The following is a 25,081-nucleotide window of genomic DNA, read 5'->3' as shown; positions in this document are numbered from 1 at the left end:
AAAAGTGGCAATTCTTCAACAAAAAAACTTCAAAAACAGATTCCAACGAGAGACTGCTGAATTGGAATTAATTTGCAAACTGGATACAATTAACTGAGGCTTGAATAAAGACTGGGAGTGGATGTGTCATTACACAAAGTAAAACTATGTCCCCTTGTTTATTTCCCCTCCTACTGTTCTTGTAAAGTGCTGGAAATGGCCCACCTTGATTATCACTACAAAAGGTCTCCCCGTCCATCCCCCCCCACTCTCCTGCCGGTAATAGCTCACCTTTCCTGATCACTCTTGTTGCAGTCTGTATGGTAACATCCATTGTTTCATGTTCTCTGTGTATATAAAATCTCTCCTCTATATTTTCCACTGTATGCATCGATGAGGTGAGCTGTAGCTCACAAAAGCTTATGCTCTAATAAATATGTTAGTCTCTCAGGTGCCACAAGTACCCCTTTTCTTTTTACTTAACAGGCTTGCTACCTATTATAAGAGCTTGTAAGGACCTGTACTTTCTACACCACATAGAAAATCATTATGAATCATCAGTAATATGAAAAGCTATCCTTTTAGTCAGTGAACCTGGTTGAAAAATATCACCTACCTCTAAATTTAGAGTGCTATTGTCTCCCCTGTGACAACAGCTGTGCTCTCCATGTATTCGTATGCAGTGGCTTTCCTGCAGAGCAATGCATAATGTGACATAGATTTATACAATGATATAAGAACACAATATTTCAAATGGAAATAATCTAAACAATTAGAGGGGAAATGTTGCACAGCAGAATGGAAAGAGGAAGCTTTGCACACTGCAAACAAAAACAAATTCCTGTTGGGTCAGTGACTCCTCTGATTTCAAATAAGGTAGGCCAATGAAGAGATGATCAGAATTGGATCCTTATTTTTCCAACAACTAGAATGATGACTTTTTTTTTATTTGTAGTTATTTTTCTTACCCCACTTTCCTAATTTATTATTTATCAATGGCATTTCATTCCAGTTCATGACACCTGTGCCTAATAAATAAATACTGCAATAAAATGTGTGCAACATTTTTCTGCTTTCTGTTCTCAAATAATATTCTACAGGTTAATCTCATCACAGCCGTATCACCATTTCCTTCCAAGGAGTTACAATAGCAAGTGGATTTGGTCCTACATGTTTAAGAATATAACCATGCTCCAGGGACATGATGCATGACACCCTACAAGGTGTGGACTGGCGACAGATCAGGGCAGGGATGGTTCAGGTGTAATGAAAGGCACACAGTTTGACCCTCTGGAGAATGGAGGCAACGCATAAGTAGAGAAAATGATAGTAAACTAAGCAATAAAAACACGGGTTTGCACTATTTCCGGAGAACATAGATTATCCTATACTCCAATGCCAGATTTGCTGATTTTGAATGGATAACTGACATCCAGAGCCATGCCACTGTGCCTGTTTAATTGAACAAACCACAGAATTGAGTCATCCTAGTCAAAATAGAAATGGAAGTGGTGCTTCAGTGAGAGTTTACTGCCAATTACATTGTAGCAGAATTCAATTTTTCCAGTTTTGTTGGTGACTCCAGGAGAGACATTGTCAGCATCTGTCAAGGCTGATTCCTCACTCTGGCACTTCGAGTGCAGAAGGTGGGGGACTGCAAAGATTTTAAAAATTAATACTTGCCACTCCAGGCTTGTAGTAAACTCGCAAGGTTACAGCTTTTCTCTGATCTTGGCTTGGTAAATGCTGCCACCACCCAAGTGAAAAACTGCCTCTTGCATATCCTGGAAAAAACTCACTTGGGAAGTTTTCCCTGAGGCCCCTCAGCTTTTACACACACACACACACACACACACACACACACACACACACACACCGGGGAAGCCAAGAAAGAAAACAAACAAAAGGGAAACCCAGATGTTGCCACCAGCTAATTGAAAAACATACACACAACCTCTTAGGACACCAAAAATCCAATCCTGTTCCTAAAAAAAAAAAAAGGTAAATTTTATTAAAAACAAAAGAAAGAAAATACGTCTGGAACTTAGGCTTCTGCTAGATTTTAAATAGAGCAACTGAAAAGGGTTAAACACCAGGAATGGCTCCCTGGGGTCCAGCTTAACGTTACAAAAGAAAACAAAAATACCCAAGCTTAGCACAGAGGAATCCACAAGCCAAAATAAAGAAATAAACCTGATCGCATCTATCTAAACATTCCCTGTCCCAATGAATCATTCTAGGTATGGAAGATGATTTTTCATACCTGGTCCAAACTTTTTACAGCATTACCGCTGCCCCTGTCTCTTCAGCCCAGAGAGAACAACAGACAAAGGAAATGCTTTTGTTCCCCCAATTTTAAAAGTTCTAGGCTTCTCATTGGCTCTTTTGGTCAGGTGCCCACTCCCTTTCCTTTACCAAGAAACTTTTTAACCCATTACAGGTAAAGCAAGCAGAGAGCAGCCACCAAGAGGGACTTTATAGCTAACTGGCTGGCTGGGTGTCCATAAAAGGAAGCTACCCCTCCCTCCCTTCCTTTATCACAGCATCAAAAATAGGAAATAATAGCACAATGCTCTGTGGCAACCTGGCCATACTAACAGTTTCAGAGGATCTCCTTAAGCTCTTAAAGGTGGGAACTAAACAGTTTTTTCTGGCATCCATCCATATACCTTTACTGGAAATTCTCCATCTCAATTACAAGGTTTATTGAACATGGTGGCATGCTTCTCCGGCTACTTTTTTGTATTCCTGCTATAGATCAGTGCTGGAGTAGGGTAGTGGAGTATATTTATAGGTCTTCTATTTGGTTTTACACCTTAGAGGTCAGATCCCCTGGGTTTTTGCAGTTCCTACTCAGTCCACTTGCTGGGTATTGAATGTCATCTAAGGTTGGCAAAAAAATTTTTGGTGTATTTCCACATTTTATCCCATTAAATTGTAAGCTGTGCAGGGCAGGAACTATCTGCTACTTTGTGTTTGTACAGTGCCTTGCACAACGGGAACGCACTCTTTGTTGGCCCTTAAGCACTACTGTAAAAACATGTTAAATAGTAAAAGTAATGTTGCATTACAAGGGATCTGTGATCTCACCAACAAGTGGCAGCAAAAAATAGATGTATTGGCTAGGAAATATAGTAGAAATACCAACTTTTCCACCATGCAGGACTGGTTACAGAGAGCTTCTCTTGTTAAATTCATGCATAACAGCTACACAGCACTGCAATATTTTGTCTTGGAAGCATGGACTGCACGCATTTCATGAGTCTGTGCAAAATACCAGACAGATCTCATCTCCATGAGGTTCCATACAGGTGTATACCCCTACATTATACCCAAATGAATGAAGCAATCAGATCATTCTTGTTCTCAAATACAAAAGCAATAAACACCAGTGGCTGATTCATGGAAGGTATTACACTGTAAATCTGAGTAAACTGACCATGCACCCTGAGTTTGGAGCATCCATATTTTTCTATCAGATTTTTTTCTCCTATCAGATATTTCACTGTAAAACTAAAAGCCTCCTTTACGCAGTCTTATTCTCAGCCTTCAGTAGATTGAATCATGGAATTTATTGGTGATTTAATGAAACATACTAAAAAAGTTTGAAAAAAAAGGGGAAATGAAAGAAGTTTAGAGCATATCAGCTTGTCTGTTTGTTTTGTTATTTTATTTTTGGAGGGGGAAAGGAAAGGCTGAATGCCATGGCACTTGGTGGACAGCAGTCTATATTTCCATCCACCCCCACCCAAATGTAATTAGCTAAAAGAAGATCTTCCCACCATCCACACCAAGTCCCTACTCACTGGAGGAAATTAACAGTAAGCCTTTTGGAGTAAAGAGCAGAGTGATGAGAAGAGGATTAGAGGCAGAACTTTGGGGAGAGCAGAGAGCAGACGGACTAACGTCAGGCTCACAGAAATTCCATGTCACATTATTTCCCACCAACGTGCTTTTCATTTATGACCCAAAGCCCTTCTTTGTTCTACCAAATATAGCCAGCAAGCACCAGCTGTCATAAAATCATGTCGATACAATTATTAAAATACTATTGAACTGGCTGCTTTCTTAGTTTAGAGAAAATTACTCTGTGGCTTTTCATAGACCAGACTGAAGCCCTTCTAATGGAGTGCCCCATTGTTCACTTACATCACTTCTGTACAAAGTACTGTCATTATGGATTCATTGTTTATATCTTCACAATGTTTAATAGTAATGGCATGTCTCTGCTTAGATCTCACATGCAGTTCAAGTGCCTGTTTGGTTAAGGCTAACCGTTAAAATTTCCCTCCACAGAGATGAATATCAATGACAGCTAACTAGCTTAGATTTTTATATAGCACCTGCCAGTGGATCTGAAGTTATGTTACAATGCCAACTGAAATTAGTGGAGAGAGTCCCATTGACTTTGATAGGCACTGGATTGGGCCCTAAGCACTGGTTTCGATATATAAATCTCATCTTTTCTTCATCCAGAAAGTTTAAATGATATTTAAAACATTTCATATGTACATTATACTATAGACTTTGGGCTTTGTTACATTCTTTTATATAATTAGCTGCAAAAGTCATACAAGTCAGGTAGTTAGCTTAAATTCTGCCTATACCCAAAAGTAAAAGTATGTAGTGATGTGGCAGGACCCTCCTGTTTTTCTGCATTGTACATTCAGTCTAGTTACATGATCACATACTTTTTCCAAAATAATACAATAATATATTTATATGGACTAATATGAAGGAGGCCACTTGCCATAGTTCAAATTTGAATACATAATGTCTAATCAAATCTGCAGAATATATGGTACTTATATGAACATACACGGCATTTTCATATTTATTCTTTGCTTTATAAAAATAGCTCCTTAGCGATCAGTGGGTGAGAACAGATGTTAGCAGTAAATGAGTTAGCTAGGAAGTCTGTAAAAAGAAGAATTCTGTTCCAGTCTGGAAACATTTTCAGCTTGAGTGGGTCTTTTTCACTTTGAGTGACTCCTTCCTCTTCACTTGTTGATGTAAATTCTGTTTAAAGTTTTGTAAAGTAAAACTACTCCTCTGTCAGATTCTGTAGCTGGACTACACTGGCTAACTCTGCACATTTTCTAAGCCCTCCCTCACTCTATCTATAACGTGACAAAGACATTTTTTCTTAAAACCAGTCTTGGCAAACTGCAGAAAATTTAACAATTGTAGATTGAGAGATTCTAGGGGTGAACAATTCCCAAGATCCAACTAAAAAAAGAAAAGGAGGACTTGTGGCACCTTAGAGACTAACAAATTTATTTGAGCATAAGCTTTCGTGAGCTACAGCTCACTTCAGCTGCTACTCTGAAACAAGATCCAACTGACATTGGAGACAGTTTAGTCCACCAGTACCCAAAAACATTTTCATGACACAAAACTGGAGTTTGAGGTAACACGTAGGTCACATACATACTCCCACCTTCTCCCCTACTCAGCACATATATGGCTTTTCACAATCCATCATAATTTCTCACTGACTCGCTACTGTGTTAGGCCTTTCAGACCACCAGGCTTGGATTCTGCTTTCATCTGCCCATACAGATGGAACAAACCCGTTAAAAAATCTCCAGCTCTGCAATGCATACTAGAACTAAAGCAACAGATTGACTGGGTGAAAAGTCGATACACTGCGTCAACCCACTTCGCTTGCAAATTGTATGGAATAAGGACAAATCAGAGTTGTTACCGTAGGCTGCTAACGTTCCATGTTTCGCTGTCCCTAAACTACGTTATCGCTTTCATGACTGCAGCTGGCCTGCGTTATGATCTTCTTTGACAGATATTCAAACCAAAGCAGAGCTTACCCATGAATGTAGAATGATTACTGATCTCTAAAAAGCTCAGAGGAACAGTTTACAACACTACACACAGTATTTTGTATTACTGATTAAATGATTCACTATGTAACTACCCAAGAACACTAGGAAATCATCCAGAGCAATTTTCTCTGCCCCATTGATTTCCTGATCAAGTGTCATCAGTAAATGTTTTGGAAGAGTTCCTACAGTGAATAATCTATCCCTCTAACACCTTCTTTATTTGCAGCAAGCCTTTGAAATTCAGCAGAGGGAAAGCACTTTGGCTCAAGAAATGCCTTTCCTGTCCATGAAAATTCAATTCAGGTTTGGCTGAGATATAAACAGAAAATAAAAGTCACCATTTCCTGCTGTAACTTCTATTCCTCAGGAAAACTTTGGTAGCATGCCAAAATAACAGAAATAGACCAAGCTACGGCTAGCCCAAAGCAGCTTCAGCCATGGATGCTGCACCAGAAACCAACAGATTAGCTGTAGCCGTGGGGCATGGGAGGGAAATCAGTTGAGCTCCCTGTATGCAGCACATGGTCCTGGGGAGCCATCTATCCCCTGCGTGCACCACATGGGGCAAAACCTCCCCCAGCTTCTGGGGGGTGGGGAGTAGGGAGGGAGGGAAATTATGTGAACCAGATACTCCAGACAACCCCTGGGACCCAACACATGGCCAGGCATCCCATCCCACATCCTAGGATAACTGCCTTTTCCTGCTGCTAGCAAATGTATTTAGTCCTGTAGCTCCAAGTGGTAGAACGTATCAGAGGGGTAGCCATGTTAGTCTGGATCTGTAAAAGCAGCAACGAGTCCTGTGGCACCTTATAGACTAACAGACATATTGGAGCATAAACTTTCATGGGTGAACACCCACTTCGTCGGATGCACGTGATGCAAGTGGTAGAAGCATGTGCTGCAATGCTGAAGGTTTAGAGTTCAAATATAACTGATGTCTGAAGCTGGGGGTAATAGGGTCCTTTATAAGACAAAGCCTCTAATATTATCAGGACCATCCCAATATTAGGGGCTTTGTCTTGCATAGTACCCTGCCCCTGCCCTCCCCCACCATCCTGATTTTTCACACTTGCTATCTGGTCACCCTAGCTGGCACAGCTAAAGAGATAAAACAAAACAAAAATCATTTTAGGAAATTACATACAAAAACTAAAATGATTTACGTTGCAAAGACAAGCACTCAAATTAAGAAATACCAGATTTCATAGCTGCCTATTCAACTTTAATTCTGCCCTTTTGTATATATGCACTGACAGTTTTCAGTTATATCATCACATACTGTTTTCTTCCCACAGGACCCCTTCCTCATTCAGTGCACAGGATAGACATGCAATACTACTGTAAACTTGGCATTTCCTAACTCAAGGGCTTGACTTTGCAATCTACATTTTCTTTTAACATAGATTACTGTACTTAATAGTATAGTCAGTTAAGGATGGTGATTGTTCTTTCTTTGATTACACATGGTCATAATGAATTACAACCAGTGGGATACCAGCATTATTGAAAATGACCAGGGTGGAATACAACTTTGAATGACATCCAATGGAAAGAACAAGGAGTCATTGCCCTGAAGAAAACATACCCAAACCTAAGTTCAAATAGGCTATGACTCAGGTCTCTGCCTATTCTGCTTATGAGAAGCTTCTGGAGCAATCAGAACTGTGTTTTCTCTGTTTGGAAACAAAACAGGGAAGACAGATGTCTTCTCATCCATCTACCCTAGCATTGCCAATTTTGCTACTGTTAAGGCATCAGTGATGAGTTAAGCAGACATTTGGTGCTGTTATTTGGCATGTTATCTAGATCTGCTTTTTCTTCTGAAAAAAGACTGGCTTTGAAAACAAGCAACATTCCAAATGTCAGAGTGGGATAGGCTGGAGAGAAAGCACACCTCAGCTTGAGGTCTCACCAACACAAGAAAGTTGCACAGCTTTAACTTCAGTTTAAAATCACACCTGATCTAATTAAATCAGTGCAAATCTCAGTGTGGAGGTGTGCATTTCAGTTTAAGAATGGCTTCATTCAGTTCAGTTTAAACTGATTTCTAAGGTAATAGTTTCAAAGTTGCCCAAGTCCCATTTTCAAAAGTGATTTGTTCTTAAGTGACTTGGGCAGCTTTGAAAATTTTACTTAGTCTAAGCTAAGCCAAAATAAGTGTCCACTCAATCTCTTGCACTGCTCTAAATATTTAAAATTACAAGTTAAACTAGTGCAACCAACCCACTTGAATTGTCATCTGGGGTACCTTACATAAATGGAACAGGAGGTTCTCTCTTCCAATTTTGTTCTTATGACAAATCATTGTAGCTCTCTTTTCATGAGTCTGGTCAGGCCATACCTCATTTACTGTGAAATTTCGACTAAAACCAAAAAATCAATTCCCCCAGAGTTTGGGGAGATGGTTCAGGACTGGTATCTAGTGCTGCATGCAACACATGGGTTTGATGCTTTACATTCCTCCAAACGTCATAGATTCCTCATTCTGGAGGAGCAAAACCGCTTCTGCTAATACACATAAAAACTTTATAAACACTTCTACCCTTCTAATTTTAGCAGCAGTTGTTCACATTGATCCAGGCTGAAATCTCACAATTTAAATCCTCCTGTTTTCTTCACCACAGATTCCCTTCTCTCACTGGCACCAGAACCAGGGCTGCCAGGGGGCCATACCCCCCCACCTTTTTAACAAAAGAAACACATGCACTGTGGGAAAAACACAATCGTACGTTAAAGGCAAAGATGCACTCTGAGATCAGATCGGATGCATTCCTAAATATCCACTGCAATCCTAGATAATTGTGTAATCGTGTGATCAAAATTGCATTAAGTTTACATTTTTGTTTAATAGATATCGTATTGCATTTATCTGCTACAGCCTGTTGATGGTGTTTGTTAGGTTTCCTAAAAATATATTTTTATTTAATTTATTTTATATGAAACATTAGAAAAAATCATTTTATATAGTAGCTCTTATCTGGGGACACATTTACCTCCCTTCAAAGTTGTTTATTATTTATTTTTGACATATTGATGCCTTTTTTCAAGGAGATTTACAATTTAGGGTTACAATTGTTAAAATATGCATTGTATATAAACAAGGATGATTCGATTGTAATGTTACAAAACTGCAAGTTACAGTTCAATAATGAAGAGTGCAATATTAATAAATAGTGGAGTATATGCAGTAAATGCAAGTGAAGTACAATATATGAAGTGCAAAAATGAAATGCAGTCTTGATGTTTAGACTAAAGTCTTGGGTTTTTTGTTTGTTCATACTATAATTATATCTTAAATATTATAACATGGCTACATGTTGTATTCCGGTTATTTATATTACAGTTGTACTCTGTGGGATATTTAAGTAGTATTTTAATTCCCCTGCCACTTTGGCCTTGGCTCCCTCCTGCTTCTGTAACAGGTTCCAGGGCCATTGCCCTCTCTCTCATTCTGATGTTATTTTCTGCAGTGATGATGGAAGCATTTCCTTCTCTTTTTTCTCTGCAGGTCTGTAGCCTGTCTCTTATTTAGTTGGCCTTTTAACATGTTTTTCTTTTTTACTTTCCTCACTGTTCTTTCATAGAGGTATAGTCTGGAGCCAACAGATGTTCTTGTGTAATACTGGAAAACAATGGGCTAAGAGTATTAACAAAATTCCTTCATTTATTGATGTCTTTGTAGTAATAATAGCATATGAAGTTCAAGAGTTTTCCCTCCCCTCCTTTGCGTAGTCTCATTCCTTCAATTAGAAGCCAGGGTTTGAACAAATTCTACATCACTTGAATACAGATGTGGGAACTAAGTGCCAAATTCTTCTTGGTTACATCAGTGTAAATCAGGAATAGCTCCACTAAAGTCAATGGGATTACTCCAGGCTTACAGTAGCATTGCAAAACAAAGTTTGGCCTCAAATCCTCTCTCCCTGCTCTCGCGTTCCCATGCTTTTATTCATAGCAACTTTATCATTCACAGCCCACCCCAAGAGTGTTGTAAAGTAGTCCCGGAATCTAACAACTACAAAGTGCCTGTTCTAACCTAGCTTATAGGGTGGCTTGTTGTGTGAGCCTAAAAATGCCTCAGCCTTGTAAATGGCTTCTGCTAGAGTATTTATTCCATGAAAATGGAGGGCCATAGTACCCTCACTCTTGGATGCATAGGCAGGGCTCTCAGCTGAAGTCCATGTGAGCTGCTTACAAAAACAGAATCTAGCCCTGGAACTAAAACCTACAGTAAAGGCTGTATGACCCAGGCTAACAAGAGCAAGGCAATTCCATATGAAGCCTGAAACGGCTGTTAAGTTACGTCCCTCCCTCCATGTCCCTTTCATCATTATGATAAGGACTGCAGGCAGGGGTGAAAGTAACTTAAAGGACTTACCAGTACACCAGAGTCCTGAGCAGGGGGTGGGGCCTCAACCAGAAGAGGGGGGGCCTTTAAATCCCCGGGCCCTTTAAATCCCCGGGCCCTTTAAATCAAGATTTAAAGGGCCCGGGGCTCCAGTTGCGGTGGCAGCTGGGAGCCCTGGGCCCTTTAAATCACCCTCAGAGCTACCAGCTGCAGAGGCGGCTGGGAGGCTTGAGGGCGATTTAAAGGACCTGGAGCTCCGGCTGCCTCTAGCACAGCGGAGGCCCGGGCCCTTTAAAACGCTGACAGAGCCCTGGGGGCTCTTGGCTGCCACTGCTACCCCGGGGCTCAGGGCTCTGGTAGAGATTTAAAGGGCCTGGGGCTCCCCGCAGCGGCCGGAGCCTGGGCCCTTTAAATCACCGTCCGAGCCACCTCTGCCACCCAGGGGCTCTGGAAGTGGGGCTCTGGAAGTGGGGCTCTGGTGGATATTTAAAGGGCCCCAGGCCCTTTAAATTGCTGGCCTGGGGAAGCCAGTCCGGTACGGCATACCAGCTCTTGGCGGTATGCCATACCGGACCGTACTGGCTTACTTTCACCTCTGATTGCAGGAGTATGATATCAGTGCAGACTGCAGCAACTGTACAGCCGATGATCACCGGAGCAGGGAGGACAGACTGCCAGGGAATTAAACACTGAACATGAGGTATAATTTCATATCCTTGTCATAGTTGGCTTGTGCCACCTTCTTACGGCTACTTAACTGACTGAACTGCATTTTCATTAAATAGCGTTAGTTGCAAAAAAACTAGCATATGAGATCTGACAAACCATAAAAACCTATCAATTTCTCTGATTTTTAAATACATTTTTGCTGATTGAATTGACTCACTGATTTGTTTTAATATGTATCTAGTCCATTCTTCAAATCTATTGCCTTCCCGCAAACAGTTCTATTCGAGTGAATTGAAACAGTGATTCGAGATTAAAGCCAGACTGACTCCAGTTGTATGGAGCGTCGATTGCGTAGCAGGTGCCACCTAAATAGGGAGCACAGAAGGTGCATTTGGTGGATTGAGTGTGGCGTAATATCAGTAACCCTAGACAGTTGTGTTGCAGCAGGCTACCCCCCTTTGTATTTTGAGATGTTAGTGCATGATGTGACCACCATGTAGCCAAGCAGAGTAGAACATTCAGGCTCCTTTTGTGTGTCCTTTACTTCCATTCTAGTTGACTATGATGAATCAGATCAATCCAGAAAGCCAGCTCCCCTCCACTTCTCTGGCAGCATAACCTTAAACAGGTGGCAGTGGCGGATTCCCTTTGCACAGCGGAATTGGGCCACCACTGTGACTCCTATGCTACCTCCACCCCACTCAGCCTGTGATGTAGCTGTGTATCTGGGGGGGGGGGAAAGGGGCTGGCATGGCCAAGATGTCTATACCCCAGTGATCCCTAGTTGCTGGAATGGCCCTGGCTGGTTCCAGGGGCAACCAGGTGAAAAGCAGAGCAGCCCTGAGGCTGGCCTACTTTACACTGGGGCTCGGCCAGCAGCTAAATGGCCCCTGAATCATGTGAGATGTAAAGTGGCTTAAAGCCACCTTTGCAAAGATCCCTTCTGAACTCCAACAAGTGCAGCATGGAGGTGGACCCCGAGATGTGGGCGAATATCCTCACTAATCACCCTCTCCCTTTGCTCTTTTGCCTATTCCTTCACTTAACTCTGTACCCTAGTGTTTGGAGGCTAAATCAGGAGAGCTAACTATGCAGCTAGTCTGTCATTCCAGTATTCTCACACAGTGTTCCCAAAATCATTCACCTCCAATCCAGACTTTAAAAATGTTGTACTCCTTTTCCAAAGTGAAATACACTAATGTTACTGGAAGTCTGACTGTCAAGGGTGCTCAGCTTTTGTATGAGTATTTTTTGTCATTACATCTAAAGACATGATAATAGAACCTCCAGCAAAACCTGATGCCAAGAACATCTTTGCAAGTCTCCTTAAGGGTAAGCTCCTTAGGGAAGGGGCTGTTTTTTAGTTCTGCATTTGTGCAGCACCTAGCACAATTGGATGCTGGTCCATGACTAAGGTCCAGCATTATGGTAATACAAATAATAAATAAGGGTAGGAGTTGGGGGAGACGAGAACCAGATCTCAATTTCACTCTCTTACCTGCAATACAGGCCTGAAAAGGTTAAAGAGTAGCAGGATTCAGCATTGATTCAAATGGTTTTTTTAATTCAAGTATTTGTACAGAAATTACTTAGCTTTGCAAAAACAGAGCCAGAAAAAAAAAACAGTTGTGACTAAAGGAAACAGACATAATGGAGTAAAAGCATCACCATACAGAGGTGTGAAAAATGATCTGATATTGTAATGTTAAGTGAGGTTTATTCACAAAAGATCAAAATATCTTATGCTTGCCAACCACAATCTCATTCCTAACTGATACAATAAACTAGGAATTGTGTAAATTGCGCACCTCAGAAGTGTTTACCAGTCCATAGCAACACTGCTTAACACTTGCAGAATTTCACCCCAGACTTGGCTGTATTTCAGCGATGGGTGAAATGCTTTCTGTTGTCTGGCGAGCCTTTGGAATTGAAGGGCAATATATAAATGTAAGTCATTATCCTTGTTAATGGCTTTGCTATTCATTAAATCTCACATCACATCCACTGTGTTTAATTCCCCTAACAGCCATTAGACTCTTTGGCAGCAAGAAAGCATGAAGAAAGGGGACAGAGCTACAAAGCAGGAGACCGCAAAGAACTGGGACAAATGTCAAGAACACTTCAGCAATTTGAAGCTAAGCAAAGAACTGTAATGCAACAAAATGGTTTTAAACTCCTCCCCCACTTTCTAACCAAACATTTTAAAGTATAGGAAGAAATGGTGACCCAATCCATATTGTACTCCTTGTCCTATCTTCATTTTACAAATTAAATTTTCTGTTGGGTCTGTTGTGCTTCATCTCTGAGAAAAGACAAGCAAATGATGTTTGTAAGGAGGTGCTGCCAAAATCCTAATGAGCTGCATTCCCAATTTATTGAATGAGAAGCTAACATTTTCCCATATAAAATAATATGGGCAGGGAGAGATGTAAGGCTAAGTTTGGTCTGCCAACAATAGCAGCATCATTGCCTGAGCTACACCAGCAGCCAAGAAGCTTAGAGCACGCTGGTGTGAACAGTAAAAAGAAGCATTGTGTCATTCACAAGAGAGACAGTCAGAATTGCAGAAGCACATACAAAAAAGGATTAGACATCCTCACACCAACTGCACAAGACACCATTCATCCCAGCTGGAAAAATAAACTAGTTTCACCCAGAAACAAAACAAAGCAGGATTTCCGGAACAAGACAAAGCTCAGGGTCTCTGACACTGAAGATAAAATCTAGACTATTGGACAGCAGTGATCTAAAACTTGGATTTAGAAAGAGTACATGATGCTCCCTTTATTAGTTCATGGGACTGTGGAAACATTTCATGTGTAAAATGGTAACCAGAAGTCTTATGCACGCGCACGCACACACTCTTACTTATTTGCTACTTTAATTAAACTCTGTAGGAAAACTTAAGATCTGTCACTTTCCTGGTAGCATCCATTCCTTATGGGACACACCATTCAAGGACCATATAAAACTTCAAATGAAGCTGAGTCAAGAAGCAAAATCCACAGGAGTTATGTATAAGAGGTTATGCTTCTGTACTACCTTTTCTAAAAGCTTCCTTGTATACAGGATTGCTAATAAAACAGAGAGCCTATTGTGACGCTGTAGGGAATCTGGGGGACACTTGAGGATATTATGAATATTAATATTGTAAAATTGCAATGAGTTATGCCAGATATGCCATGTAAGATATCTGCAAAAATGTTATGATTTGCCAAATATGATAATCTCATGTATATGTTTGTATCACTTTTGTATTATGCGTTATAGATATGTATGTATGTCTATATTTCAAACTTGAGCTATGCTTCTGAGTGACACCCCCAGACAGTTTGGCATCAGAATGGCCTAGCCTGCTTGATGGCTCATTAAGGACCATCAGCTATGCACCTGACCCATTGAGAGAAGGCAGAGGATACACCTCATGACTCAGCAAGGCATGCATGGACATGCCTGTGGACAGAAAAGGCTTCCAAGCCATGTGCTAGGCATCTTGTGTTTGAAACAAAGGAAGCACAAGCTACCTGGCAAAAGACTATAAAAGGCAGCTGCATCTTCTCGATTTTGTCTTCAGTCCTGCTTCTTACCTCTGGAGGAACTTTGCTACTAACTGAAGCTCTGAACAAAGGACTGAATGACCCATCCAAGCTGTGGGTGTATTCCAGAGGGACTTTCAAGCCAACAAACTCACCAGTACTGCTAGGAACCTGATATATGGACTTTGAAGTCTTTGTATGTATGTGACTGTTTTACCATTTAACATCTCTCTTCTTGTTCTTTCTTTTTCTTTATAATAAACCTTTAGTTTTAGGCACTAAAGGATTGGCTGGCGGCGGGATATTTTGGGTAAATCCAAACCTATACTGACTTGGTGATGTGGCTGATCCTTTCTGGTCAGAAGAACATTTTTGTATATGTGAGCAGAGTTTAAAATAACCCTATTGCGTATCTTAAATAAGGGCCTGCTTCCACGGATGTCAATGGGCTCTAGGTAGCATTCCTTTGTGCTAGGAAAGATCTAGAATACAGATTGACCCTAAAAAAATCAATGGCTATATTAGCTGAGTGAGATAAAGAATTCTCACCTCCCTCAATTTATTGCATGCTCCTCATCTGGATAGTCCTGAACGAAAAAAACTCTTGTGAACTTGGCATTCACATTCACATGTTCTTAGAGCTTTACAAAAATCTTCAGCATTCTTCAGTGATCAAGGAGAGACACAACGTCTTATCTCCCTACCAATGCTAGGCAACAGTAACAGACCACAGATGTTGCATTACATCAGTGTTTACAGTAGATAAAGCCTAAAATAGAAATGTACATCTCAAATCTGCCACTTTCCTCTTTACACTACACTCGCATTTTCCCTGGTGTTCTACAAGTCTAGTTGCAGTAGAACTATCAGCCCTGAAGCTGTTAAACCTTCTCAGGGTTATTTTGAAGATGGGCAGCTCTGATACTACATTTTAAAAAGTTCTCATTTTTTATCAAATTGTTTATCCAGCAAAACAAAAAATTACTTGTATTAGCATTAAATCATAGGCCTTGCTAGTATCAAAACCCTGCTGGAAAATATATATGATACAGTTCATTCCCTAAGTTTTTCAGATTAATAAAATTGTAATTTAAAATTAGTCACAGTTGCAAAGTGTTGCTGTCAGAGTCTCTACATGTTGTTGGACAGGGCTTTATGGACACTGGGGAACTTTAAAATTCACTTCCTGATCCTAGACTTTGCTCCACAATACTATGAGCTGGGTGAATAATTTAAAAATGCTCTGTGAATGTTCACTTGAAATATTAAATTAATTCACTGTAGTCGTATCTATGCCCCACTGAATATTTGCACAAGGCGAACAGTCCAATTTACTAGCACAACATCCATAGAAAGGAAATTTCAAACCAAGCTTCAATATGTTGGAAATGCGTGCACATTCATTGAATTATGGAACAAATGCCATGAGACTCACCTGATCAATCACAATTAAGCAACATAGCTCAAATTTGGAGAAAGTGGTAAATCCATTGAGAATTTTTGAATAAATACAAATATAAAGGAAATCACACACTGTGTGCAGAAACAGGCTAAATTCAGATCAGCTTATTGCAATTCTCTTCCTCAGGTCTTCCGTTAATATATTCCTTTTATGTTCTTGGTCCAATAACAGTGTGGCATGAGCTTTCTATCTACACCAAAATCTTTTGATAGTTGAAACAATAACACATCTTCCTACAAGTATTTATAATCAGGACCCTGTCTATTCATATTCCCTCCCCTCTCTCATCATACTGTGTAGTGGGAGAAGAAACTAGTCATGGAACAATATCAAAGGCTTGTAGAAAAAGTCAACTTTATGTGCCCCACCATTTTATTCACTCAAAGGGAATTTTTACATTCTGACTGGACATATACAGAAAGACTCTATTCCATTAGTGGAATATTTTTTTACCTTACTGTCTTTCCAATTCAGCTTTCAGTAGTAGTTCACCATTTGAATGTACATTTGTAATGGCCAGTCTCCTGGAATGAATGTGAATTTAGGGATTTCTCCACAATCATTAACATCAGCATATTTATTTGTCTCTTGCATTCAAACTTCTGAGCAAATCAGAGGTTGTTTATAAACACAGCTTCTAGTTAGTATTTCTAGTTAGTCATTGTACTGTCAAGATCTTGACAGCTTCACCATCAAGATCTTGACAGTCCAAAGACTAACTAGAAATATTTTTTGCTCCTAATTATTGCAAATATAGCATTCATTCCCATATTCAAGCACTGTCCTCAGTTGCACCTATTCAGTACCCATTGCTGGGGTTGCATAGTTGTAACTGAGGGCAGAATTTGAACCAGCTTGCTCCCACAGAAATCAATGATAAAGTGGCCACTCACTTCAGTGGCAGCAGAACTGGGGCACTAGATTAGACTCCTCATCTTCACTATTCATGGGAGATGTGGGTGAGGAAGAGGCACTGCTAATGCTAGCTACAAATATTCCAGTGATGGCATTCCCACAGGAAGAGGAAGGTCTTAAGATTTCTTTTTCAGCTATCAAAGCTACCAGCTGCTTTATTGTGGAGGAAGCTGTGGACACCACCGCTTCTTCCCCAGTTTCATTAATTTCAAATCTTAGCCATAACTTTGCTCAAGTAAAGAGAACAGGATTTAGCCAGTGCTCGCCCAGCTGGCTCATGACACCACCCACTGACTTTGTGCATTTTTCTGTAAGCAAGCTGTCATAAAAATAAAGGGAAGGGTAAACACCTTTAAAACCCTCCTGGCCAGAGGAAAAACCCTTTCACCTATAAAGGGTTAAGAAGCTAAGATAACCTCGCTGGCACCTGACCAAAATGACCAATGCGGAGACAAGATACTATCAAAGCTGGAGGGGTGGGGGGAAACAAAGGGTTCTCTCTCTCTGTCTGTGTGTTGTTTTTGCTGGGACCAGAGCAGGAATGCAGGTCAGAACTCCTGTAAAGGGTTAATAAGCAATCCAGTTACATATGCGTTAGATTCTGTTTTGTTTAAATGACTGATAAATAAGTTGTGCTGAATGGAATGTATATTCCTGTTTTTTTGGTCCTTTTGTAACTTAAGGTTTTGCCGAGAGGGATTCTCTATGTTTTGAATCTGATTACCCTGTATGGTATTTACCATCCTGATTTTACAGAGGTGATTCTTTTACTTTTTCTTTAATTAAAATTCTTCTTTTAAGAACCTGATTGCTTTTTCATTGTTCTTAGGATCCAAGGGTCTGGGTCTGTGTTCACCTATGCAAACTGGTGAGGAATTTTATCAAGACTTCCCCAGGAAAGGGGGTGTAGGGCTTGGGGGGATTTTGGGGGGAAAGACGTTTCCAAGTGGGCTCTTTCCCTGTTATATATTTGTTAGGCACTTGGTGGTGGCAGCAATAAAGTCCAGGGACAAACGGTAAAATAGTTTGTACCTTGGGGAAGTTTTAACCTAAGCTGGTAAAAATAAGCTTAGGGAGTTTTTCATGTAGGTCCCCACATCTGTACCCTAGAGTTCAGAGTGGGGAAGGAACCTTGACACAAGCAATTGCAGGATCTGGCCCAAGTGTTCACTGTTGTGATGCTATAATGAAGTAGATTAGTGAGGAGCATGGTGCTGGAGTCAGCCTTCCTCACAAATCCCCCTCAAAGCTCTCCCACCACGTACCATGCTCCCCTAACACCTCTCTGTCTGGAGGAATTAGATTCCACTCTACCCTTCTCTCAATATTTTCTCACTGGCTGACTGCCACGCTCAAATTCTCAAGCTTCTTACCAACGCCTGCAGAAATTGATAGCATCCCTCTTCACATCTCCCTCTTTTCATTCCAGTTTAATTTTGACTAAATATTTTTAGTGCCTGTCAGAAAGAAAACTTGACTCAGACAATAAAACCACCAAAAAAGCAGTACAAGATGCTAATTTAATCCTAGATGTATAAGCAAAATTTTTCAGATACAAATGCTATTAAACTGCAGCTGCTAATGTTGCAGTTTCACATACTTTCAAAACTACTTGAGCAGTTCTGTAACGATTAAGCAGACAGCCAGGCACAGACCCATGATATATCCTTAACTACACTGATGAACAGTACATTTGCCTTCTGTCAACCTCTCCAGTGCAGGAGTTGCAAACTGAACCTTATACACTAGTGAGGACCTATGTAGCCCAGGGAGATTAAACCTAGGTGAGTGTTGGTTGTATTTGCAAGGCATCTCTCTCCTGAGTTCTCTGCTTTGGCTTTAAATTATAACCCAGAGTTTATAGGAATTTCACAGACAAAAGCTGTCCAAGGGATGAGCTGAATTAGCACATTCTCCAGAAATCCTGAGCACACACCCTAACCAAACAGCACCACCTGCCTTGTACAGCTGTACTTCTCTTCCAAGTAGACTTTTCATCACTAGGGGACTACCTCAGGCTGGCATACCCCAGCCAAATAGCTTGATTTAACAGAACTCGGCTATTGGAACAAGACTCCTCCACATTCTATACCAGGGGTCTCAAACACGCAGGTTATTTTCTGCGGCCCGCCAGCTCCCCGCAGCCCCCCCAGCATTTACCTAGAGCGGCTCCGGCAGGCCCCATTCCCAGCCAATGGGAGCTGTGGGGGGCGGTGCCTGGAGGCGCGGCCAGGGAAACACATAGACCCCTGTGCCCCCTCCCCCCACACAGAGAGGTTCCAGCCAGTTCCCGGAGTGGCTCAGGGGTGGGGCTGGCAGGCGAAGAGCCTGCCCTGCCCCCGGTGCGCGCCGGGCCGGAGCCCGCCCCCCGAATCCTTCCTGCACCCCAACCCCCTGCCACACCCCACACCCCTCCTGCACACCGACACCCTGCCCTGAGCCCCCTGTCACACCCCAAACCCCTCCTGCACCCCAACCACCTGCTGCACCCCACACCCCTCCTGCACCCCAACCCCCTGCCTGAGCCCCCTGCTGCACCCCTCCTGCACCCCAACCCCCTGCTCTGAGCCCCCTGCTGCACCCTGCACCCCTCCTGCACCCCCTGGGGGCGGAATTGGGGTGGGGATTTCGGGGAAGGGGTTAGAATGGGAGCAGGGAAGAGGTGGGGCAGGGGCAGGGCCTCATGGAATGGGTGGGGTGGGGGTGGGTCCAGGGCAGCGGGGGGGTAGGGTCAGTGATGCGGCCCTCAGGCCAATGTACTAGTCCTCATGTGGCCCTCGTGGTCATTTGAATTTGAGACCCCTGATGTAGAGTATCTGCATTCGCTTGGTCTCAAAACTCAGTGATATTTATGAGGTACAAGTCCACTCAAACCCAATTAAAGATTCCCATTGCTGCAAACCAGAATAGCCATGTTTGCATAGTTCTAATCATCATAGACTCCAGGTCTTGCTATGACCACCTAACAATTGCACATAGATGTTACTATATATAGTGATGTTCACTTGAGGATCTCTAAATGCTTTATGCACTTAGGAACTTCCAAATACCACTATGGATGTGCATATCACATTTTAAATATGAGGGACAGGGAGGTTGAGACTTGCTCATCATCAGGCATCCACACTCCAAGTCCTCAGTTCTAGCCAATAGACCTAGTGCCTACATGCCCCAGGGTGCCTTTAAAAGATAAACAACGGGGCAAACTCATTACATGTTAGAGCATTTTTGAAACAGCCCATACAGTTAGTGGCTCATGTTCTCAAAGATTTTCTGAAAAAGCAATCTAAATGAATTTACTTTTGTTCTTTAATATATCTTCCTGCAAAATGATTTTCTACCGACTTAGGGTATCTCACCGTGCTGGTGAGGCAAGTTACACAAGTCTTTTTATGGAACCTGAAAAGTAATTAACTATTGCTCTGCTCTGAAACTGAGATTAAACAACACTCCAACAGTAGACAGTGGTGCTGGAAATCAATTCCCTGTCTGACTAATTAGCAACAAGTCCACAGGCAGGGACAGATTTTGAGTGAAGAAATGGGAATTAACTGTCTCTCTCTTACGTTAATATCCAATGAACAGTGCCTGCTAGACAAATTGCCTGTACTACCACAGTTCATAGGTTGTAGATGTCTTTTCTTTTTTTTTTTTTCCGATCAGGATCCTTGGAAAGGATTTGGAGTAGAAAATATTCAGTTTTATTAACTTCTAAAAGTTTGGGCAGAATTTTGCAGCGTTCCGCACCGAGAGGGAGACTCTTCCCTTTGTGAAATCTTCTGTGGGTGACATTCAGATAACCTTTTAAGAATTAGTCCCTCCCCCTCCAACCTGGCAGTTCTTTAATCAGTGACCCTGTCTAGCGATCTCTTCAATAAGATTAATGACAGTACATTGCTAGTCAACAGCATAGTTGACACAGAGGATTGTGTGCATACACAACATATATTTCCTGCTGATGGGGGGTCCTCTATGTCCAATGGATTTACAAAGGGACTTCTGAAAATTCCCTAAAACTTTCTTCTCAAGCCCCTCACATGAAGGCCCATGGACTTATAGCTGAACAATATTTGTCTCTGACATGGATTCTGACAGCTTCTGTATAGAACTTGGGCCCAATGGTAAAGCCCTCCCACCCAGGAGTGAAGTCCCTTTGAAGATCACACTCTGGGCAATATTTCCACCCAAAAAGCTCTCCTCTTTTTTTTATTTTTTATTTTTTTTTGGAAAGCAGATCTTAAGAGGATTCGGCCTTTCATTTTCATTTGACAGACTCTGCTGCCATGTTCAAGTTTAGACAGCTGGATCTGAAGTAGATGCTGTTTTCCTACTGTCTCTCTTGATGGGGACACTAATTTGTTGGCTTTAGGATTTAAACACTCCCCTCACATGTTTAGCTGGTTTCTATGCATACCCACATCTTCTGTTCTATCTATTTCTAGGAAATATAGTAAACTGATTCAAAAGCAACAAAGGTCTTCAGATGAATTATTTTCTTTTTAAAGTAGTTTCCTCAGCCTGGATATGGTTAAAGTCCATAACTGCACACAACCCAGGATATCTATATTACACTGTGTGATCTGCTGGGTTGATCATGAGCTTGGGTTAGAGATTTGGCTCTTATGCTTAGGCGGTGTGTGGCCTTGAGCAAATCACTCTACCCCTCTGGGTCTGAGTTTCTCCACCTGTAAATTGGGGTTAATACCTTGCAGGGAGGTGTTGGGAGGATTAAGGTCTGGGAAGTACTCTGAACATGGAAAGTGCAATATAGGTACTGTCTTTATTAAGTGGTGCCTGAGGCAGCCCTACACTTTGTCTCTACAACCTTCCTTGCTGTGCTGCAAAGTTTCATTTTCCTTGTTTACTATGGTTTACGCTCTCTGGAAACTCATTCCCCTTGCTGCACCACCTGATGCTTATATGCTTAAAACAGCACCCAAAGACCACTGAAATATCAGTTGTTCCCCGGAGCTTGGGAGTCTTTGCTTTGAACCAGTTAATCACTCAAGAGCCTCTGCATCTGATTGAACTTCAGGTTGGAGCAAAGGGGAAATCTGCTCTTCAGGGCAATATACAATCAGAGGTAAATCCTGCCTCTCTCTTGCAGAGGCATGACTGTGGCAGAAGGGATGTGTGTATGGGGATATGTCACAGGGTTATGCACCCTCTGGGTGTGGCAGAGCTCAGCTCTCCAAGGGCTCCCTGCTGTGCCAGCCACTAGGCTGCAGAGCTACTTCCCTGACACACTGCAGCTTAGGGAGAAGGAGGGAATCCTACATTCTCCTCCCTAGGGAGCACTCCAATACCCAATTCAGATGCTGCTGTTGTGCCCTGGGAAGAGCATTTTGCCTAATTCAGTTGGTTCTGTAGAGGTCTAGCTAGGAATGTTCTTTTCACTTGTACCACATTAAGTTCAGATCACAGCCTTATGTCTGTCTGATGGAAAGCAGTACATGGGAGCAGTTTTTAAATCTTGGACTTCAGATCAGATTCTGCTTCTCACTATATTCCATAGAATATTATGTTATACATGCTTATTGCAGGATTTATTTCTTTGAGCCCTGCAATAAGCACATGTGACCTATTTTACCTCTAGGCAAGCTGCCTGAATTATCAGACAGATCATCTCTTGACTGCTACGTTCTACTTACATTTGAATCTACTGATTATTTGAAGACTGTTAAACAGAGTGTTGGCTCCTGTTTGTGCATAGCAATAAATTAAAAGATAATGGGACATATTTTAGCTGTGTTGAAATGAAATGGAAATATGATACAGATGAGATGGGGTAGTACTTTTTTGCCTAAGTATATTGTGCCAAGTGTACTGTCCTGTCAGTAGTGTGTGAAGACATGGACCTAAACACTGATTAAAAAACAAGTGTAGCTACAGGATTGAACATAGAATCAACCAACTCTGAAGGATGAGAATTCTAAACTGAGCCTGTAATGTAGTCAGAATTACTTTAAACTTCTACCAAAGTTAGAGACTTGGAAATTTGCTTTACCAGCAGTGACTCTTGGCAGAGAGAGTGCAGTGAACATATCCAGACTTTTTGGGTAGATATTTAAGGCTAGTTAGAAGGCCTAGTCCTGTTGCTCATTCACTTGAGCAGTCCTCCTGAACTCATCAGGACTGCTCAGATGTACCAACGCTGCAGGCTCAACCCCAGAGTGTGCACTGCCAAATGAACCTCTTGTTCAGTATTTTGGTATGACTGATAAATTTCCAAACTTCAGAACATCTTGGTTTTTGATATTCGAGTAGCAGCTAGACACTAAGTCCCCAATTTAGCAAAGCACTTAAGCTCATGCTTAAATTCCATTGGACTCAATGGGACTTAAGCATGTGCAAGAGTCACATGAGGGCCAAAGTCATCAAACCAACATGTCTAATGTTAGGATCCTAAAGTCTTAGGTTTTTTTTAAAAAAGCTTCAAAGCACTAACTTTAGTGGGATCTGTGGTTCTTCAGCACTTCTAAAAAATAGATCAACTTTATTTAGGTGCTTTAAACTATGGATTTAGAAGTCCAACCTACGGTACTTAAGATTGAACGTTTTGGCCTAGATCTCTCTCAAATTTTTGTGAACAAAAATGCTGCTTACGCTTGTAGGTACAGTGTATATTCTTGGCTACGTATTGTAGATTTATACCACTTTACTGGCCACAGATTGTAGGGCATTTTATTTTTCATGTTATTTTTTACACATTCCTACTTGCAAAGTGTTTTGAAGACAAAAAGCTGATAAAGAACAAGGGGTTTTCGGATTTTTTGTTTTGTTTTTTTACAGGGCCCAGTGCAGAAGCCCCGCGGGGGAAACTCTCATTGACCTCGGTGGGAGTTTTGCACAAGTAAGAACTTTACAAGTTGGTCATACATATATGTTGAGACTGGGTATTTATGGCGCTCTAAATAACTGGCCTTAATTAGTCTAGACATGAGTCTAGTACTAAGCCCTGTGCTCTGATATACCTAGACTTTACTGTGGTGTATGCCATGGAGCCATAAAATCATGTTAGAAAGAGAGGAATCTAAGCAAGAAGGCAGTAGGACTAGTCTCCTCTAGGTCATGATATAGATTGAGTTCTCACCAGTTCAGTCTCAAGCTTTGTAGAAAATGCAAGGAAGTGCACACAGCTGTTTTTCAGACTGAAGAGAGTATTAGACTTGTGCTTGAAATGACACCTTTGTCATCCCACTGGAAATGAGCTTCCCTGCACTTTCAGTCAATTTCAACCTGTGTCATGATCAGAGTGTGGCAGGCAAATAAGACAGGCACAAGAGGGAATAAAAAATAAAGAACATTGGGTAGAAGTACATTCTGCCACTGAAACCTGTTCAGATGTTTAATGGAAGTGGTCTTTTGCATGATTATAATTAATGCATAGAGTTAGACTGAGTATATAGAACAGAATTGGAAAATACTGGATTTTCAAGGTGAAAATGATATTACTTTACTTTCCCTGGGACCAAATTCTGCATTATGAAGCAGGAGCAAGTGCATATTGCTCCAGCAAAAACTGTCCAGACATAGTGGAAGGAGGGAAACAACTATCCCATATACCTAACCTTCGCAGCCTGCTGGGATTGCCGTTCTACAAAGTTTTGGGGGGAGGAAGTGGTACTACAGAGCAGTAACTTTACAGCCTTGTCTATATTAGGTTACAGGTCCTAATTTTCCTATCAGTGCAAACAGTGCTTATGTATTTTTGTGACCATTTAGTCTGGTCAGGGTTACAATAGGCTGAGTGTCTACTCTACAGCTTCTGTTATTACTACCACAGTTAAAGCTGTACTGCTAACAAGCTGTAGGTTCCGCTGAGATGAGATGTTCTGATTGAATGTGTTACACTCCCAAAAGCGCTGTTGAAGCTTTCTTCTTCCTACTCTTTGATTGAACACACCCATCCCCACCACCTTTAAATGATGATCAGTTTAGCATTACTCTTAAACTGGCTTTGGAAAAGTGTCTGAAGACCCATAATCATTTAATGGAGTTTCAACTCTATTGTTTTCTCTTCATTAGTGAGTCACATAATTAATTCTTGAGGAAATCACATGAGCCCTAATGGGAGTTCATTATTCATATTTTGTAGCTTTTCACATACTAATTTCAGTAGGTTAACTTTTATACGGCAAATAGTGAATCTCGCTGGCAAACCTCTTGTAAACTGAGTATCCCTTGTTGAAAAATGTGCTCATGTCATTAGACCATAAAATTGGGATATCATGTCTGGGACATAGTATGTTAGCAGCTATGAAAGATACAATGGATTAACTTCAGCTTCTTTGGTTCAGGAAGATGATAAACACTCTATCCTGCACCA

General features: G+C 41.4%; 1 long non-coding RNA gene across 1 annotated transcript in view; it reads right to left on the bottom strand.

Moving 5' to 3' along the window:
- Positions 1 to 623: 623 nt before the first annotated feature.
- Positions 624 to 25,081, bottom strand: part of LOC140917880 (uncharacterized) — a 42,229-nt gene continuing 17,771 nt past the window's right edge. Inside the window, exon 4 of the long non-coding RNA XR_012161031.1 lies at positions 624 to 670. This is a non-coding gene — a long non-coding RNA (uncharacterized lncRNA). The remainder of the gene's footprint in view (positions 671 to 25,081) is intronic.

Source organism: Lepidochelys kempii, chromosome 10 (assembly GCF_965140265.1).
Source record: "Lepidochelys kempii isolate rLepKem1 chromosome 10, rLepKem1.hap2, whole genome shotgun sequence".
Taxonomy (NCBI): domain Eukaryota; kingdom Metazoa; phylum Chordata; order Testudines; family Cheloniidae; genus Lepidochelys; species Lepidochelys kempii.
The sequence above is the reverse complement of the archived record's forward strand: the minus strand, read 5'-3'. Positions and strand labels throughout refer to the sequence as shown.